Source organism: Etheostoma spectabile, chromosome 9, assembly GCF_008692095.1.
Source record: "Etheostoma spectabile isolate EspeVRDwgs_2016 chromosome 9, UIUC_Espe_1.0, whole genome shotgun sequence".
Taxonomy (NCBI): domain Eukaryota; kingdom Metazoa; phylum Chordata; class Actinopteri; order Perciformes; family Percidae; genus Etheostoma; species Etheostoma spectabile.
The window spans coordinates 29721650-29726443 of record NC_045741.1 but is presented as its reverse complement, the minus strand read 5'-3'; the positions used below and the strand labels follow the sequence as shown (position 1 = coordinate 29726443).

Below are 4794 nucleotides of genomic sequence, written 5' to 3'. Positions count from 1 at the left end.
AGAGACTTTACATTCGGATTTTCAGGCACAAATTTATTGTAGAAACGGCTATATTTATGGCAAAGAAAACACAAAACGTGGAAGCAGGTAACATTTTAAAATAGAAAAATATAATGGAATGTCTTTACATTCATTATTCCAGTAAGGGGGCTTCCACATCTGGGACATGGGCTCGGATAGACTACACCTGACCCCAAAATCCAGTTGTTTAATCGGTAGGCCTATGAACAAGGCTTATGATCTTTTTTTCTTTTTCAAGGAGCACGTTTTACTCCCAATTTGAAAAGTTTAGGATTGACTTGCATATGCTACTGCTTTTACTGCTAATTTATACAATAATAGAATCATGTTATGGATACAAAACGTTATGAAGTGTAATGTTTTCTACTTTATATTGATCAAAAAATGATTAATGTTGAGCCTACAGTGTAATGGACCACCACAGTTTATGCATACATGTGAACCGCAGATTAATTTTTAACTGGTCATTAAACTGTTTTAATTTAATACTGATGCCGTCAGATGGACGCACGGACAGTAGTGGCTTCTCGTTGTGCAGCCGGTCCCCCAGAGCAGCATGATCACCGGGAGAGTCCGGTACAGCCTGAACTCTGCAAACGGAGATCTGGTTAGCGCTAGCTTCACAGCGGAGCGTTCAGTTCCATTCAAAACAATGCACTTTAGCGGTCTTATCAGCCCTAGCCCCGTGGGTAAAATACATTAGCTGTGGATGAGAGGGAGGCTGGCTGCAGAACATCAGACGTTGCAATGTTTAAGTTGATTATTATATTTATTTATCAAATCCCGCAATTCCATTCATGTTATCCGCATCATGAAAATCATAGGTCACTTAATATGTTACTATGTTCGTCTCTAACTTTTTTTGTCTTGTATCCAGGCACACTCTATCAGCAGTAATGGTGAGAAGCAAACACTTGGCTTCAGATGAAATAGACATTTTGATATTAAAGTGGAGTGTTGTTGGGTAATTTTCTAAAGTAGAAGGACATTTTAGTAATGACCTTTTTATGAATCTATTTCTTGAGACGTTTCCCTCCGACACACGTACACTCACGCACACACATCCTCATATTCACATTTCACAGCAGCGACATGCCGAGTTTTTCGGGGCGGAACTAAAATCTTTTAAAGCCACTTTGTAAGGTTGGTCCACTGGCTAATTCCATTCGGTGTGAAATGAAATTGTGAGCTTTTGTGAGGCTTGTCCAAGTCTTGATTCAGAGGCCTGCAGCTCATTTTTAAAGGAGGATTTTAAAGAGAGCAAAGGTTTGACACAAAGTGGCTTTGTTGATTGCGTGAAATTAGGTCCTGCATATGGGCTTTTTACACTGCTGTTATGCAAGACACCATTCTCCCTCTTATATAAAGCCTGCTAGCATTTCCATTACTCTTCTGACAGAAGCATATGACAATAGCTTTCCTGTGCGATAATACGATTACATTAACATGGTGGAATGGAGCCAGTTGCTACCAGAAAGCTAAAATCAAACGGGCTGCTCTCTGAATGGCTGCTTCACTGCATTTAACAATAACGACAAACCCAAGTGGACAACTTCCAGGGTTAAATGAGACTTCCGTAATTATTGTTTTTACTTTGGGGATCTTTTTATACTCTTATAACTACTCTCCTTTTTTTGTTTGTGCATGTTCTCAGGTCAGTTCTTGAAGCCCAAATGTAGTGGAAGCAACAATGCGCCTTGGCCGCTGACAAACATCGCAAGCGTGATGCAAAAGGTAAGAGGAGTCGGGCATTGCTAGCCCTCTCACCTGCTGTCATAATATGACATTGTGCACAAACTGTGTGGAGAGTCTGAGTAAAGCAAAAAGGTTTCTTTTGCGTCTATTCCAGCAACATTTTTCAGGTACACTAAGTGCTTTTGATGTTAAAAATGCAATTGAACTTCTGTATTGTCTTTTATGCTTGGGTTGAAAAGAAGCTGTCAATCCCATCTACAGTTTACAGATCCAGACTGCCATTACTCTCTGTGGATGTTCTACAAATCACTCTAGGACATACACAATAGGGGTGGAACGCTACATAGAAGTCACGATTTGATAGGGCTGGGCAATATATCGCTGTTGTATCGATATTGCGATATGGGACTAGATGTTGTCTTAGATTTTTGGATATATTTTGTAATATCGTAATATGGTAAGTGTTGTCTTTACCTGGTTTTACAGGCTGCATTACAGTAAAGTGATGTCATTTTCTGATCTTACCAGACTGTTCTAGCTGTTCTATCATTTACTTTTACCCACTAAGCCATTAAATCATTTCTGGAGAATATTAATAAAAAATCTCATTGTGTAGATAACATTTTGTCAAAGCACCAATAGTCAACCATACAATATTGTCGCAATATCGACATTGAGGTATTTGTTCAAGAATATATTTGATTTTCTCTACATCGCCCAGGCCTACAGTTTGGTTCAGACCTCTGTTCAGACCTCACAGTTCGCTACAATGGAGGGAAAAGCAAAACAAAAATGCAGAAGTCAATTTTATTGTATTGTTTGTCTCAGGCTGTACCACAGTGTTACGCACTCTCCCCTGAGCTAGCTGCAACAGCTTAAAGTGTGTATAGTAAGATGTAAACAATAAGTACCCCACATCATCTCCAGGCTCCATCTGTAACTTGTAATCAAAATAAGACAATCGGCTATTAAACTGAAAATACAGCATTTCTGTTCTCTGCAAAGACTGACTAAATTACCTGATTAATGCAATGTTATCACGATGTCTCCTGGCCATCTTTCACCGCAGAAAGCTGCTCCCTGCCTGGCTGAAGCTAATATAGTTAGCCTGAAGAAACAAGGCGTCTGTTGCAACTAACGTTCGGAGCCGCTTTATTTAGCTATTCAATTGTAAAAATGTTAAATCACGGTAGGATATTGTGACTTGTGACAAACATCCCTACACTGCATTTTATATATAAATTATATTTTTAATTTTATGTAGTTTTTACTTAATACATAATGATGTAACTGTTCAATCCCAAGCGTCTTTATTGTTATATTGCCCATTTTGTTCCTATGCTGTTTCCTAATAATCGCTGATGCAATGACCCAGTTTGCACACAGAGATCATTAAAGTTTAATATCGGAGAGATAACCTTCTTTTGCCGTTATTGTTTTACTTCTGTAATACATTACGTCAGCATTCTCAAGAAATGTCACCAAAATCACCCATGTCAACCAACTCCTAGAGCAAGAGGTGGTTCAAAACTTGGAATTTATACTGAAGCTTCCAGGTTTGTTTTGTAATTGTTTCTGCCTTAGTGGCGTTCTCTATGTGCATGATAAAAAGCTGGTGAAGCTCCATTCCAGCACATCTGAGACATCCATCCTCTGCTCCATCTGTCTGTGTTGTGGCTAATGGCCTCGTATTCTGTCTGAGAGCTGGGCTGTTACTGCACCTGATCTCACTGAACAGATAGCAGAGAGCAATTCACGAGTTTACCATACAGCTTTATACTATAAGACCATCTTTAATTGGGTCTTATGTCCTTATGTTTTTGTATTAGGGTTTTATGGATGTGCATGTACAGTAAATGTGTCTTGTGAGCTTTGATGTAAGCAGAGATAGTAGAGCTACTGTGATAATTCCTTTAAGGCCCCTCTTAACTTTGAGTGGCTTTACTGTGTGTGTGTGTGTGTGTGTGTGTGTGTGTGTGTGTGTGTGTGTGTGTGTGTGTGTGTGTGTGTGTGTGTGTGTGTGTAAAGAGAGAGGGGGCATTGTCATCTCGATTGACCCTAAGTTGTCCTCGTAATTAAAAGATAACCTTTAATGAGGCATTGGCCTTACAAGCACTAATCACAGAAATGTCACATCCTGCGCCTACACACACATGCACACGTGTGTACACACACTCACACACACAATGGAGAATGTGTTAAAACTGTCCTGTCAGGGCATAAATGTCATCTGACTGTAATGTTCAGGGACGGCCTTTGTGCTCTTTACAGATGGATTGTGTGGGTGTGATGGAAACAGACTGGAAAAGATGAGCCTGTCACAATGTGTTGTCATCTTGTATTGAGAAAAACAGTGAGCCGATCACATGAACAAATTAGTTGAATGTGACAGTTTAGATTTAATCAAGAAAGTCATAGCAGTATCCATTCAAGACAGTGTATACCCAATCCTGAGAGAACAATGTCTGAATCATTAATATAAAAACAATTTTTCTAAAGACGGGGGTTCAAACCCAGCTAGCACAATCTCTTGCCTCCCTTCCGTACACTTACAGCTCCCCTTCAATCTCTCCTCTTGTTGTCGCTCTTTCTTTTTTACACACTTTCTATATGCTTTGTCCCTGCTTCCTATTGGCCTCTCTTTGAACACAAACGAATTTTTCTGCACATTTATGGGGCTGTAGATTGATACATCTGAGGTGTATTTCCAGAAATGCACATTATAAAGAGGAAACGCAAACATACACTCATGCGCAGACACGAGGACCATCTCACATCCAGCCAGATATCCATCAGGGAGCTGTTTGTAAGAACTCTGCCCTGGATTTGGTCACTGAGGTAAGCTCTTGAGCCATTTTCTTATTGGGGCTAAATAGATTTTCCAGTTTTGGGCTGAAAGAAAAACAACCTGCCCAGATCGACAAGAGCATTGGACTTACAGCTTAACTCTGAATTAACCTGATAGGTCTGTAGGACTTTCAGAAACTTCTCTTGGAGACCAAAATGCTTATTTATTTAAAAGTCCATGAATCTTATAATAGAAATGTATTTATGTACAGTATGTATATGAAAAAGTGA

At 39.5% G+C, this 4794-nt stretch overlaps 1 long non-coding RNA gene across 1 annotated transcript in view; it reads left to right on the top strand.

Annotated features, from left to right (window-relative positions):
- The window catches only part of LOC116695818 (uncharacterized), a 26218-nt gene extending 21911 nt beyond the window's left edge, over positions 1-4307 (top strand). Inside the window, exons 3-4 of the long non-coding RNA XR_004333560.1 lie at positions 1676-1755; positions 3988-4307. This is a non-coding gene — a long non-coding RNA (uncharacterized LOC116695818). The remainder of the gene's footprint in view (positions 1-1675; positions 1756-3987) is intronic.
- The last annotated feature ends 487 nt before the right edge of the window (positions 4308-4794 follow it).